Here is a 16,306-nt window from a genome sequence, read left to right on the forward strand (position 1 = left end):
CACCTTCCATGGAGTATAACTCGAGTTGTAGAAATCCAATTGAGGTGCTTCCAGTTGCGTTAGAAAGCTGACATCCATAGCTTTCCAACGAGATATAATAGTCTATATTTGGCATCAAATTGGCAAGGTTGACAAGAGAACAAAGTGACGACTCAAGAAAGGGGGGTGCAACGTTTGAGTGTAGTTTAATGGATCATTATCCTTTTTGGATCAATTATGTCACTCTACCCTTCAAGCAAGCAAGGCCCATCAACAACACCAAATCAAGGCCACAAGAATCATCTAGAATAGTTTATTTTCATTTGATTGTAATTTGCTTTGAATTTCATTTTCATTTTGTAATTTAGGGAGCCTATTTAAAGGCCTTAGTTCCTGCATTGGAAAAGGGGGATTGAGGGGGAATCCAGCCCCTGAGGGGGAAGTTTAGACATAGAGAGAACTTTGGATCATTTTCTTTTAGTTTTGTAATTGAATTCAGAGCTATGACTCACTAAACCCCTTTCATTGGGTTAGGGAGCTCTATTGTAATTCAATGAATCAATAATAGTTTTATCTTCTTCTTCAATCTTTTCTCTTGAATTTTGTTAGAAAGCTTCTCGATCTAATTCCATTGGGTAGTTGTCTTGGGAAAGAAACTACCCATAATTGGAATCCTTCGGAACCTTGGGAAAGGAATGGAGGATTCATGCTAGAGAAGCTTTCTCACAGTGAATTGGATTGGGGTTTGGATGGATATTGTGACATGTAATCCTACCAAATTGTGGTTCATGAAACTGTGTGGTATAATCAGTGATCGAGCATCATCTCTTCTTATGAACATTTAAACCAAGGGATTGGGAATTTGTTCGTTTTTAGAGAGAATTGGTGAGCCAAGGGATTGGGATCCAATCATATAAGATTGCCAAGTAAAATTCAATGAATGCATTGGTTGAGGAAGGAATAAAAATGTTTTGATTCGGAGATCTCAATATCTCCTAACACCCAATGAATTCCCCATTTCTGATCTACCACTTTCTCTTTACATTCTACAATTAAATTCATGCAATCACCCCATCCCTTTTAATTTCAGCAATTTAGCTTCTCGCTCTTTAATTCATGCAATTTTACATTCCGCAATTCTCATCTAAATCTTGATTCCGCTCAACTAGAACAAACTTCTAATCCGAATTGCTCACTCAACCAATCCTTGTGGGATTCGACCTCACTCTATTGTGAGTTTTTACTTGACGATAACCGGTGCACTTGCCGGAAGGAATTTTGCCGATCGTGCAATTTCCTAAATCGTAGCATAACAAGTTTATGCGCATCAGGCATCGAATGGAAATAAAGGGTAATTAAAATAATTATTTTTAAAGCATAGGAAACATGTTTTTTTCACATACATCACATAATAAGGAAGGGAAAGTAAAACCATGCAATTTTCATGAATAAGTGAGTGAAGGATTGAATAAATCACTTAATTTGAGCACAAAATATATCATAAAATATGGGTTTATCATGGTGTTCCGGCAACACAGTGATTTTGATGAGGGACCCGACGATACGATGAGAGAACTCCATTTTCCAATATGTGACTTGCCTCCTCGCCGTTTTCCATCCAGTTGCAGCCTCTTAGCATGCTTTCTCGCATTTGCCTGGATCTTCGCCGGCGGTGATGCTATTTTGTCCGAGGTCCATCGCCATTTTTGGAGTCTAGTTAACACTCTCAGTTTCTCAGCGACATCATAATTCCTCCCCTTCTGTGCTGATTCTTCTTCTTTGCTGCTGCTACCAATTTCATCTTCTCTAGGAAGCTCTGCTATGCTGAAATTTGCCGCCGCCCATGTCACACTCCATAATTCCTCCATCTTACTGGATTTCACACTAACAAGTCCGCTAGTGGGTATATTTTTACCATTATTTTGTAACAAATTCTCAAGGCTGAATTCTCCATCTTGGATGGCATGTTGTTGGGTCATTTCAGGAGCAAAAAGTGCTTCTTTGCTCCTGGTTTGGACTTCATCAGAACTAGATGCATCAGACCATTGTCCTCATCATAATAATATAGAAAGTGTTCCGTCCGTATGCTGCCGAGTTATAGCAAATCCTTCTGCCTGCAACTGTGCTCAGGTGGAAGAGTTATACGTCGGCTGAGTTAGAACACCGCGGCGGGAGCACCTGAAAAAAGCACTCCGACGCTCAAGTAAGAAAGCAAGTTTATAAGAGAATAAGAGAAAATAACTTAGAGTGAACTCTGTGACCTGTTTTACTCCGAGGTTGGATATGTGTTTATATAGGCATCTTTAGTATGTTCGGTTATAGTGTATCTCGGGGTTCTCCGTGTGTTCCGAGGTTATCCCAAATGATAACTTCTCAAAATGTCCGTTACGCTCTGAGCTTTTTCACAGCTCGTCCGGATTTAATGGGTTTCTTTGATATTTGATTTTGTTTTGTTCTGAGGTGTTCAGTTGCTGTGCTGGCCAAGGTATTTGTTACATATCATAGCCCCCAAGCTTACTTTGTTGTAAGAAAACAAAGGCGAGCTTTAAAAAAAATTTTGTATACCTCGGCCAAGAATATGCTATTGGAGGTGTTTCCCTGTTCCCCTAAGCTTGCCTTGGTTTTCTTGGAAATGAAAATATGCAATATTTAATTATCGCTTCATTTCCCGCGTTAGGGGAAATGATTAACGTGACGTCGTGGCTCCATTTTCGGAGTTATCTGAGTCGTTAGATTCAGATGTAATAAATGGATGGATAGGATGGGAGCGGTTATCAAAGGGAAAAACGTTTCACTTCCCCCATTTACTTCTTACCTGGTTTGTCCTAAGTGAGCCCCCAATTTTGGTTTTGCACTTTGCATTTTTCTGGGTTCAGAGAAATTGAGTGAAAAAGGTAGGTTTTGATGTTTTCTGGTCTTCTTCCTTTCTTCTCTGTTTTTGTTGTCTTATGGTAATGGAAAAGGGTAAGGTTGCGATTTTAGAAAGTGATCCTTGTAGTTGGGTCAGTGATCAAGTGAAATGTTGTATGTCATGTTTTCAAGATTCTGAGTCTGTGAAACTGTTAGGGTCAGATGTGTGGGTCAGGGATGGCTCCGGGATAAGGATAGAAGTGTTACCTTTTGCTGAAAGTGACCGTGTGTGTGAGAAGATTGATGGTTGGGCCTATTTTTATCTTTATACATGTGTTGACTGACTTGGGTGTTCGGCTTCCGTTTTCTGATTTTCAATGTGGTGTCTTATTCTGATTGAATTGTGCCCCTACCCAGTTGCATCCAAATTCATGGGGTTTTGTCCGGGCTTTTGAGATTTTGATGGATATTCTAGAGCGTCCTCCTTCGCTTAGGGTTTTCTTTTCTCTTTTTCAGGCCAAGGGTGTCAGGCGGGGATTGTGGGTGAATCTTAGTAGTCATCCTCGTCGTTCTGTCTTCTCTTTGTATAAGTCTTCCTATAAGGAATTTAAGACTATGTTTGTTAAAATTAGAAGTGTGGAGGAGGAGTTTCCGTTTTACCTGAACCAATGTTTAGAGGAGAGGTTCCCTATTTCTTGGTCTCCGGAGCCTGTTCAAGTGCTTGATGTGGATGATAGGGTGCTTGATGATGATATTATTCTGGAGTTTTTTGTTAGAAATGTTGGAAACTAGTGGGCTTTTATCGGTGGCCGAGTTATTAAAGTGGGAATCGGATAAGGAGGCAGTGTTGGACTATTTAGGTAATTAGTTTTGATGTAGGGCTTTGGTGCTTTTAATGTTGTTTCTGATGTTTTGTTTATCTTGTTTGCAGCTGAGAAGACCCCCACTATCACCACTGCTGGGCTAAAGTCCTTTTTTAGCCAGAGAAGGGTGGTGGTGCTGTGGGGCAGGCCGAGGTTAATCCCCGTCCAAAAAGAAAAAGGGGAAAGGGTTGTGCCGAGGTGGTTGAAAGCAAATAGGAGAATTCTCCTATTTTACCAATTGTGGAGGCTGTATATGAGTCTTAGAAAAGGCTTCATGTCTATCGTGAGGATGATTGTATGAGGTCTCTGTGGTCAAGGTTCTTTCCCTTTGCCACCCTTGCTAACGAGATGTGCCATTTTCCTGATGATACGAAGATGATTGGGGAAGTTGGTCGGGCTAGGATCAGTCCTTTCCTTCAGGTAACTTTATTTGTTTGTTCGTGTTTGCTGTATTCTCCATTTTTGGTTGATTGACGTTTTTTATGGCAGTTTATTGGGGCTCGGATTGTTGCGATCGGGAGGGCTGAAGAGCTTGCTATCGAGTCCAAGGTAAAGGATTCTGCTGATATTGCTAAGCTGTCAGCTGCCGTTCAGGAGAAGGAGAAAATGATTGTTGAGCTTTCCTCATCTCTGAAGGGGAAAGAGACCGAGCTGGCTGAGGAGAAACGCCTTCATTTTTCTGTTGCCGAAAATAATACGGTTTTGAAATCTGATAATGGTTGGTTGGCGGCGCGAGTGAAAGAATTAGAGAATGATGTCTATGAGGCTTTTGCTCAAGGTTTTGAGCGAGCTACTTCTCAGGTCCGGGTTCTGTTTCCCGAGGTTGAGGTTGGTAAGCTTGATGCTACGAAGATTATTGTGAATGGAGAGCTGATTGATGATGAGGCTGACAAGCCAAGTGATAGTTCTAGCATTGGCGATAAGATAGAATGAAAATTGTTAGTTTGTTAATGTTTTGTGGTTTTTTTATTTTTGATGTTTTTGGATATTGCTGGAGTTTTCGGCTTTTGTTTAAGTTGTTGCTGATTGTATGGTTTGGTTATTGTGACTTTTCCCGAGTATGAAGCTCGGTTTAGACTTTTTGAATATCTATGCATATATATTTGACTATTTTTTGTGTGTATGAGTACTATAGGCGTCTGATACAAGGATTTATACCGGTTCGGAATTCCACATAATAATTCCGTTGTTAGTATAGTCCAAACCAATAGTCAATCCTCAAATCAAATTAAATTTTGGTTTTGTCACAATTAACAAACCCCAAATGAAAATTAACCGAAGTATTTGAACTCCGGGTCGTCTCACGAGGAGTTGCAATGAAGTGTATGATTATTGGCTATGAAGGATGTAAGGGGGTTTTTTTTATTGATAAAGGGGCAAGGAAGTAAATGGATAAGAATTTAAATGACAAGAAGAGTAAATCATGCAAGTATACTAAAGAAAGCAAGTAATAAAGAGAGACATTCATGGCAAGAATTGAGATCATAGGCTTTCTATCCTAGTCATACATTGATTAATTCATCTTATTTAGTCAACTCCAACAAACGGAAGAAGGTATCATGTCATCTTCACATAGGGAGAATGTCAAACAAGACTAATTAATCATGTCACAAATATAAACAAGAATTTATCTTATTACGTCATCTCCAACATTGGAAGAAGATTTAGGTTATCTTCCATGAGAGAAAGTCTAACAAGACTAGCTAATCTCAATCCGAAAGTCCTAATCAACTTACTAATTAAATTAGCAAAAGATTAGCGTCAATGGAAACAATATTAGCTAACAACTCTAGATCACCAACATGAGTTGGGTTTTTATGACTCAAGATTGCCTAATTACTCTTTCCAAGCCAAGAATGCTCAAAATCTATTCTAAAGCCCAACCAAGCATTTTGTCAAACACTTGGTGGGTACTAAAGGAAAGTATGGTAAAAGTGCAAGAATAATAAATCTACCAACTACTAATTGCAAGAAAAGTAAATCACGACTCAAATCAACAATTAAAAGAACATCAAACATTAAATTTCATTAAAAGAGATCTAAATCCTACATGAGCATCCATGAACATAAGAGAGAGCATAAAAGGAAAATTAACAAGAAAACTAAGAAGATTAAGACAATAGAACACTAAAATATAATGAGAATTAAAATCAAAAGAAGAATTGAAAATTGGATTTAAGAAAATTAGACCTAAACTACCCTAAATTCTAGAGAGAGGAGAGAGCCTCTCTCTCTCTAGAATTCTACCTAAAACATGATGAAAAACTAAACAATGACTACTTGGTTCATTCCCCCTTCAATCCTTGGGTTCAATAGCATCAGAAATGAGTTGGATTGGGCCCAAAGTGCTTCAGAAATCGCTGGGGGCAATTTCACTTTAGTGGGCCACGGACAGCATCGGCGCGCACGCGTACATGGCGCGTGCGCACCCCTGAGCGCGAAGTAACTGATAAACCACTATTTCATGGTTTATATTGTGTTTAATTGTGTGGTTTTATCATGATCTTTGCCCACTTATTCATTAAATAAGCATGCATTTATATTTCCTTCCTAAAGATGTTTTATGGTTGAAAACTTGCTTCCTAGAGACTTTTAATTATGTATTTTATTTCTCCCTTATTTCATTCGATGCCGTGATCTGTGTGTTAAGTGTTTCAGGCTTTATAGGCCATGAATGAGTTGGAGATTGGAAGGGAAGCCTGCAAAAATGGAAGAAACACAAGAAATTGAGGAGATGACCAGCGAGAAGCGACGCGGCCGCATGGATGACGCGACCGCGTGGAAGAGAGCAATTTGAAGCGACGCGGCCGCATGGATGACGCGACCGCGCGACATGGAATAGCACGAGTGACGCGGCCGCATGGACGACGCGTCCGCGTGGCAAAGCAAAAACGCGGATGACGCGTCCGCATGAGCGACGCGATCGCGTGACGTGCGTGATCTGCATAATTTGCAGATTCGCTGGGGGCGATTTCGGGCCCTATTTTGACCCAGTTTTCGGCCCGGAACAGCAGACTAGAGCCAAAGAACATGCAGAAACCAAAGACAACATTCATTCTACACAGTTTTAGTTTTTAGATCTAGTTTTACTCCTCCTCTAGGTTTTCTCTCTACACGTTCATAGTTCTTAGGATTTAATTTTCACTTACCTTTTTGGCATTGGAACACTGAGAAGAGTTATTACCTCATCAAGACTTCATCATTCTAGTTTGTTTTCTTTACTTGGCTTCACTCTTCCATGTTCTTTGCTTTGTTAATTTTACCATTGGAATATTTTTAGGATTATTTAATACAAGGATCACCTTTATTTTTAATTGACTATTTCGATTTTTATTTCCAATGTCTTCCTTTAATTCCTTTTTATATGCTATGAATTCTACATTCACAATGAGCGAGTAGTTCCCTAACTTGATGGGGAATTGATTGAAAGGAACCCTTGACTTAGAAGGCTTGAAAGAAAAATTGTAATTGGGTTTATGGTTGGATTGCCTCCTAATCACTGACACCAATCCCTTTTAATTAAGTGGAATGCAACTTGTGAACGGACGTGGCATTCCAACTTGTTTGACTTTCCTTCACCTAGCGAAGGATAACTAAACAGGACAACCTTCAATTGTCAATTAATCCTGAGAGCATTCCAACAATAATAGGAATTCCAACTAATCAATTCCCAGTCAAGGCCTTTATTTACACTATTCAAATTCACCAAATAAATTTCCTATTTGCTCAATTCAACCCTTTTTGAAAACCTCTGATTAATAAAATAGCACACTTTTCTGCAACTCGTTGGGAGACGACCTGGGATTCATACTCCCAGTATTTTAAATTCAATTTTCTGTGACACCTTTCTAAGTTGATAGGCGGATTTTTGGCGAATTAAGAACTATACTTGCAACGTATATATTTTAATAATTTTTAATTCGCTAATTTCTGCCCGCATCAATTTTTGGCGCCGTTGCCGGGGAGTTGCAATAGAGTGCTAAAGTTATTGATTAGAATTTATTTATTTGCATTTTATTTTATTTTGCTACTATGAGCTGCCTGTTTCTTTCGTCCAATGACGCGTTCACTTCCTGATCCGTGCTTGCTAATATTCGATCCTGAAATTGAACGGACTATTTCACAAATAAGGCGAGCTCGGTGTCGGTTAGCCCGCTCTGAGGGCGGATCTGAAAGTGAACTTGAGGAAGAAACCAGCTCCCGTTCTACTGATTCGGTTGATTCACGTGCAGACGACATGGCAGCTAGGAGAGTTACCATCCAGGAGGAAGGAGCCCATGATTTTACAATGCAACCGTTTCAAGCGCATCACCCAGCGGTGGCTACAGATTTGGAATTAAAGACCGCACTGCTCAATTTGATGCCCAAGTTTCATGGCTTACCTGCTCAAGAGCCTATCAAGCACCTGCGAGATTTCCAAGCAGCCTGTTCTACTGTCAGGCGAGATGGTACAGATGAAACTTCAATTCTGCTGAAAGCTTTCCCATTTTTTCTTGAGGAAAAAGCAAAAGAGTGGTACTACACTCAACCCCTAGCAAATGTATCCAACTGGGATACGCTCAGAAAAAGTTTTTGGAGAAATTCTTTCCATCTGAAGTTACTGATAAACTAAGGAAAGATATTTCCACTATTGTTCAAGATGACAACGAGACTCTCTTTGAATATTGGGAGCGCTTCAATAATCTTCTGGAAGCATGCCCCCACCACATGATTGACAAGATAGTGTTACTCAGTTATGTCACACAGGGCCTGAGGCCCCAAGATAAAACCACATTGGAAAGTGCTAGCAATGGGTCTATGAAGAAGTAAAAGACCACTGATGAGGCATGGCAATTGATCAGCGACTTAGCTGAATCCACTAGGAACCACAGACAGAAGCAAGGCCGTTCAAAAGCCGTTGCAGAAGTATCCTCTAGCAGAGAGACTGCTGCTCTAACTCAGAGTATCTGTGAGATGACCAACTTGCTGAAGCAGATGTAATTGAATCAACAACAAGTTCAGCAAGATCAACCTTCTCCAGCACAGCAAAGCCAATAGTTAGTCCCACAGAGAGTTTGCGGAATTCGTACTGATTATAGCCATTATACTGATGAATGCCCACAACTCCAATAAGAAGACAACATGGTGGACTCCACTCATAACTTCTATGATCGCCCCAACCAAGGGTACAATCAAGGTGGAAATAATAACCATGGATGGCAGGACAATTCTAACCAGAATTGGAGGAACAACAATAATAGAGGAGGCAGAGATAATCAGGAAAATCAGAGGTGGAATAATAACAACAACAGGCAGCAGAACCAACCTTACAGAGCACCTCACTTGAGGCAATCCCAAGGACCACAGAATACCCAACAGCAGACCTCTCAATTTACTCATTCTTCTTTATCTCCTAATGAAGAGTTACTACAATCTTTTGAGCGGAGACAACAGACCATGGAAAATAACATTATGAATAACATTAATGCCAGTCTAAATGGTCTGACCTCTACTTTGCAAGCTCTTGTTTCACAGATTGGATCAATGCAAAATTCCAGTAACCAACCTTCAAGCTCCACTGGAATCCCCTCTCAACCATTACCCAATCCAAAGGGAGGCATTAATGCCATCACCCTGAGGTCCGGAACCATACTGCAGGAGAGGAATCAGGAGGAGCCAAGCTCACCAGAACACGCCTCAGCTGAAGAGGTAGTAGAAATAGAAGATGTCGAAGAAGAAGAGGACATACAGGACATAGCTGAAGAAGAAGAAGTGCAACCACAAGATGAAGCACCAAAAGGCGCAGACATTGCAGAAAACACTACTCCCATTCCCTTTTTACAACTTGCAAGGAAGCCCAGGAAGCAACTGGAACCCGATCCCAAGATGGTAGAAATATTCAAAAAAGTTGAGGTAACCGTTCCTCTTTTTGATGTTATTCAACAGGTACCTAAATATGCAAAGTTTCTAAAAGATTTATGTATACATAAAGACAAAATTAATGAATTAGAAACTATTCCTTTAGATAGTTCCATATCTGCTTTAATGGGAGGATTACCTGAGAAGTGTAGTGACCCAAGTCCTTGTATAGTTAGTTATACTATTGGTGGAGTAGTAATTTATGATTGCATGTGTGATTTAGGAGCCTGTGTTAGTATAATACCTTTGTCTATATATGATATTTTGAGGCTCCCTCCCTTAAAAAGGTCGGCAGCTCGTTTTGTGTTAGCAGATAAAAGCATTATTACAGTGGCTGGAGTTGCTGAAGATGTTTTAGTGAACATTAAAGGGCTTACATTTCCCACTGATTTTTATATCTTGGAGATGCCCCATAATAACTCAGATAAGCCATCATCAATCCTATTTGGAAGACCATTCCTGAAGACATCAAAATTCAAATTGGATGCTTTTTCAGGAGCATACTCATTTGAAATAGATGGCCGCATAGTAATCTTCAATCTGAATGGAGTCATAAACAACCCTCCAGAAGATCATTCTATCTTCCAGTGTGATGTCATAGATGAAACTGTAGCTGAAGTTCACAAGGAAGAGATTGAAGAGAGGAACACTGGACAAGGTCCAAGTGTGGGGACCCTCTTAACTGACAATGAGGGCACTTCGCCATTTTCACAAGCTCCAGATAATCCAGAGCCTGCCCATGATCAGAAGTTAGAGTTGAAACCCCTCCCTCCACATCTCAAATATGCTTATCTTGAAGATGAGCAGAAGTTTCCGGTTATCATTGCAAGGGAACTTACTTCTCAACAAGAAGAGCAGTTACTTGATGTACTGAGTAGGCACAAGAAGGCGATTGGGTGGAGTTTGGCAGACATAGTAGGCATCAACCCTCAAGTATGTGAGCACAGAATATTTTTAGAAGAGGGAGCAAGACCTGTCCGTCAATCCCAAAGAAGATTGAATCCTGATGCCAGGGCATTTTGGCCAGTTTCACTGACCTTTTCTTTACTATTTTTAGGGTAGTTTCAGGCATTTCCTTAGGAAATAAGCTAGTTTTGGGTAGATATTCACCTACATCTTGATTCAAGTATACATTGTGCACTTTACATGATTTCATGAGGATTTTGCATGAATTTAAGGACAAATTGGATGTTGCATTTCCCATGACTTGGACTAGAACTTTGATGCACTTTATTGCTTGATTTCAGGACAAAAGAAGCAAAGAAGAACCACATTAGTGGCTACGTTAGTTACACTAACATTAACACTAACGTGGAATGGGAGTAACTTGCAAAGTTAATGAGAAAAGTGATTGCCAATAATGCTCTCGAAGCCATCATTGCCCACGTTAAGAGTCACGTTAACTAAGTTAACGTGAACTCTAACGTGGAAGTAAAGAAATGGAGCCAACGTTAGTGACACTTAACATTATCACTAACGTTGGACCAAGATCATGAGTGGCCACGTTAGAGTCTACGTTAACTTAGTTAACGTAGCCTCTAACGTTAAGAAGAAAGGGGGGAAGCCAACGTTAGTGACATCCAACATTATCACTAACGTTGGTCAAGTCACACTAGGCCACGTTAACTCCCACGTTAACCTAGTTAACGTGGAAGCTAACGTGAGGAAGGGAGGTGACACCAACGTTAGTGACACCCAACATTGTCACTAACGTTGGAAGGAGCCCACACATGCCACCATGAGCCACGTTAACTCCCACGTTAACTTAGTTAACGTGGAAGCTAACGTGGATAAGGGAATGTTGAACCAACGTTAGTGACACTTAACTTTGTCACTAACGTTGGAGATGGCTAGCATAAGCCACGTTAGAAGCCACGTTAACCTAGTTAACGTGGACTCTAACATGGGAGCTAAGGGGCACATTGGAACATTAGTGACAATGTTAAGTGTCACTAACGTTCTCGAAGGTTGGCAAGCCTACATTAAAAGAGCCACGTTAACTAAGTTAACGTGGACTATAACGTTGGGAAGGGGGAGGCCTCTCAACGTTATTGGGAAAGTTGAGTCCAAATAACGTGCGCGAAGGACAAAGAGGCAACGTTAGTGGCAACGTTTGTGCCACTAACGTTGAGGTTAACGTGGCTCTTACTTGGGTAAGGAACGTTAGTGAAAAAGTTGAATGTCACTAACGTTCTCGAACCCATATTTTCACTGAACGTTAACACCACTAACGTCCTGAGCTAAAGTCTCTGTCCACTTCACACTTTCTCTCTGCAAGTAAAGCCAAGTCCAATGAAGAAGATAACTGCTTCGAACTCAAGATCCAAAGGCCCAGACCCAAGACTTGAAGAAACAACTAGAAGAGTAGAAGAGTAGTATATATAGGAGTAGCTTTGAATTATTTGAGAGAGTTGGAAATTATAGGGAGCCTCTGGGCATAGAATTATTCTCTGTATTCTCTGCACTTCTAGTTTCATTATGTATTCTCCATCTTTGTTTTCATTTTCCAGAGCTATGAACAACTAAACCCCTTTCATTGGGTTAGGGAGCTCTGTTGTAATTTGATGGATCAATACTAGTTTTCATTATTCTTCTTCTATCTTTTCTCTTGATTTTACTTGAAAGCTTTCGATCTTCATCCAATTGGGTAGTTATCTTGGAAAAGAAGCTATTCATACTTGGATCTTTTCTGAACCTTGAAAGAGGAATGAAGAGATCAAGCTAGAAATGCTTTCTCATGCTGGACCAAATTGGGTTTGGATGGATATGTGACTATAATCCTCTCAACACTTGATTTGGGAAATGCATGTGGTATAATCAGTGACCATACTTCATCTCTTCTCATGAGCAATTGACCAAGGAATTGGCTATTAATCAAGATTTGAGAGATTGAATTACAAGAAATTGTAATTCAATCACTTAAGATTGCCAAGGAGATCAATGAGTGCATTGATTGAGGAAGAGATGAAAATGAAATTGATCCGGAGAATGCAACATCTCCTAAGCCCAATGAACTCCCCATTTCTGATCTTACCCATTCTCTTTAATTTTAGTTATTTACTCTTATGAGAAATTCCCCCATTCCCATTTACAATTCTGCAATTTACTTTCAGTCATTTACTTTCAGTTCTTTAATTCTAGCATTTACTTTTTCTGCCATTTACTTTCCCGCCATTTTATTTTCTGCACTTCTCAACTCAAATTCTAATTCGCTCAAATAGAACATTCCTCTAATTAAAGTTGCTTGATCAATCAATCCCTGTGGGATTCGACCTCACTCTATTGTGAGTTTTTACTTGACGACAAATTCGGTACACTTGCCGAAGGGAGATTTGTTATGAGACAAGTTTTCCGTGCATCAAGTTTATGGCGCCGTTGCCGGGGATTGATTGTGCATCAACAATGATTAGATTGGAGGATAACTAGATTGAGCATTTTATTTTTGTTTGATTTAATTTTCTGTTTGAGTCATTTACTTCCTGTTTTAGTTAATTTCTTCCCTTCCTCCCACTTTTTCTTTGTTATTTACCATTCACCTCACTAACCCACTAACTGTTTGATATATTGCATCACTCACACTAACAGTAATTCTGACAGATATACTTTCTGCACCTATTCTCTTTGCTTGTACTTGTTGGTTGTATGACAGGGAGAAGAAGCGGGGCTTCAACTTCCTTTGATTCTGAATCTAAGAGAACCTTCCTTAGACTAAGGTGGGAGGCACGAGAAAAATGTGTAGTTGGTGCTGAAGAAGAGGAGGAACACTTTGAGGAATACTTTGAACCAAACATGGAAGAAAACATGGAAAACCATCGTGAAGAAGAAGCTCACAACCATGGCGGAAGAGGACGAGCAAATCATGCTGGGGAGGATAGAAGAGTTTTAGGCTCTTACATCAATTCAAACCCAGAAAACTGTGGAAGTAGCATTCAAAAGCCAACCATCCATGCCAACAATTTTGAACTAAAACTACAGCTCATCACCCTTGTTCAGAACAACTGTTCGTTCAGAGGAAGTGTCCAAGAAGACCCCAATCAACATCTAACCACCTTCCTGAGAATATGTGACACAGTGAAGTCTAATGGTATTCATCCTGACGCCTATAGACTGCTCTTATTTCCATTCTCACTCAAGGATAAGGCAGCCAAGTGGCTGGAGTCTTTCCCAAGGGAGAGCTTGACAACTTGGAAAGATGTGGTGAACAAATTCTTAGCAAGATTTTACCCTCCTCAACGAATCAATAGGCTGAGAGATGAGGTCCAAACTTTCAGGCAACAAGATGGTGAGACTCTATATGAAGCATGGGAGAGGTTTAAAGACCTAACAAGGAGGTGCCCACCCGATATGTTCAATGAATTGGTGCAGCTGCACATTTTCTATGAAGGGCTCTCTTATGAGTCAAAGAAGGCCGTAGACCATTCATCCGGAGGATCTTTGAACAAGAAGAAGACCACTGAGGAGGCCATAGATGTCATTGAAACAGTAGCAGAGAACGACTACTTCTATGCTTCCGAAAGAGGGAACACAAGAGGAGTAATAGAGCTAAACAATATAGATGCTCTGCTGGCCCAAAACAAGCTCATTACCTAGCAGCTGGCTGACCTCACCAAGAAGATGGAAAGGAATCAAGTAGCAGAAATCTCCACTTCATCAACAACCCAAGAAGGAGTGAATGAAGAAGCAGAGGGTAGTCAGGAGCAAGCCAACTACATTGGGAATTCACCTAGGCAAAACCATGATCCATACTCCAAGACCTACAATCCTGGATGGAGGAATCACCCAAACTTTGGGTGGGGAAATCAACAAGACCAAAGCCTTGATCAAAGACGCCCAAATCCAAACAATGCAGCCACCCAACACTTCACATCTAGACCATATCAACACCCCCATAACAACACCTCTCCACATTCATATCAAGGCCAGAATAACCCTCCTCAACCTGACCTATCATCATTTGATGAAAGAATCTCAAGGATTGAGAATCTACTTGAAGGCATAAGCAAGGAGATTCAAGACAACAAGGTGTTCAAGAAGGAAGTGTGAGCCAGTTTCAAGAACCAGGGAGACACAATCAAGAGGTTGGAATCTCAAGTGGGGTATCTCTCTGAGCAAATTCCCAAACCCACAGATGGATTCCCAAGTGACACAGAGAAGAATCCGAGAGGTAAAACAAAGAAAGTAAGATGGGAAGATTGCAAGATGGTCATTATAAGTGATAAGGAGACTGAGAACAAGCCAAGCAAGCTGTCAGAACAACCTGAAGAAACCTCAGTAGAGGAAGGGGAAAAAGATTACCAAGAACCAGAAATCTCAAAATAGGAGTTGCTGAGACTCTATGCACCTTTTCCCCAACTGCTCAATGGTGCTGTGGAGAAGAGAATATACTCAAGATTTCTTGACTTGTTTGCATCTTTGCATGTGAATATATCATTCATCAAGACTATCCAACAATGCCTGCATACATCAAGTATATGAAGGAGCTGCTTCCCAGAAAAAGCTCACTCAAGGGAGGCCAAACTATAGTGATGAACAAGGAGTGCAGTGCCCTCATTCAACCGCAGTTGCCTACGAAAAGAAAAGATCCAGGGAGTTTTCATGTCCCCTGTGCCATAGGGGAAACAATGTTTGATAGAGCACTCTGCGATTTGGGAGCAAGCATCAACTTAATGCCCTTATCCCTGGTGAAGAGGCTGCAGATCAATGAGATATTGCCTACAGATGTAGTCATCAGGCTGGCTGACAAAAATCAAAAACAAGCAAGAGGGGTGGTGGAAAACGTGTTGTTAAAGGTGGGGAAATACTTTCTTTCCACAGACTTTGTCATCTTGGACGTGGAAGAGAGTCACACTCACCCAATCATATTGGGAAGATCATTCCTAGCTACAGCCAGAGCACTCATAGATGTGGAGCGAGGGGAGCTAATATTGAGGATCCATGATGAACGACTCAGCTTTAATGTCTTCAAACTCTCACAAGAAGCAGACCAAGAAAACAAAGAACCAAGCAAAGATCATAATGAGATGCTGACAGAGTAAACAAGCACTAAAGCACCACCAACACATTTGAGAACCCCACTGAATGATGAACAAGGCAAACAGCAATTGTCACAGCTCAAGGAGAAGCTGGAGGAACCTAAACCACCAGAGGCATGTGAAGACAACAACAAAATTCCCTTAGAAGAAGAAGTCGCCAAGAGCAAGGCAGCATCAAAAGGGACAAAGAAGAAGGTACCAAGGGGTGGAGGAATAAGAAGATCCCTACGGAAGGCTTCTCTCCAGGAGATAAAGTGATCTCAGCTTACTTCCCAGATATCCCCCCTAATCTCCCCACTGTACCATCTCAGTTACCTAAGGTCTTCACTATCAACAGAGTTCTCTCCTTGGAACATGTGGAGATCATTGATACAACCAATGGATATAAGTCCATGGCAAGAGGGGAGGACTTGAAGCATTATCAACCTCCCTGATGAAGGAGAAACGTCAAGCTAGTGACGCTAAAGAAGCGCTTCATGGGAGGCAACCCATGTTTTATTAGCTTTTACTAGTGAATAAGTCAATATTCATGAATTCCAACCCAAACTTGGTGAAGTCCTTATATTGCAGTATATAGTGAAGAACAAGTTTGGTGTTCAAAGCGTGCCAAGAAAGCATGAATGCAACTGAGAGCATGCTAGTCTTGGAGCTTTGAACAGAACTTTTCATCACAGTGCTCCAAAC

General features: G+C 40.7%; 2 non-coding genes across 2 annotated transcripts; both read right to left on the reverse strand.

The window, feature by feature from the left end:
- Positions 1-8,297: 8,297 nt before the first annotated feature.
- LOC112761495 (small nucleolar RNA R71) lies at positions 8,298-8,405 on the reverse strand. The gene has a single exon (XR_003181889.1). It is a non-coding gene; the product is annotated as a small nucleolar RNA R71 (small nucleolar RNA).
- Positions 8,406-13,832: 5,427 nt separating this feature from the next.
- LOC112760494 (small nucleolar RNA R71) lies at positions 13,833-13,939 on the reverse strand. Its single transcript, XR_003180931.1, has one exon. It is a non-coding gene; the product is annotated as a small nucleolar RNA R71 (small nucleolar RNA).
- Positions 13,940-16,306: the final 2,367 nt, after the last annotated feature.

The sequence above is a fragment of the Arachis hypogaea genome, chromosome 16 (genome assembly GCF_003086295.3).
Source record: "Arachis hypogaea cultivar Tifrunner chromosome 16, arahy.Tifrunner.gnm2.J5K5, whole genome shotgun sequence".
NCBI lineage: Eukaryota > Viridiplantae > Streptophyta > Magnoliopsida > Fabales > Fabaceae > Arachis > Arachis hypogaea.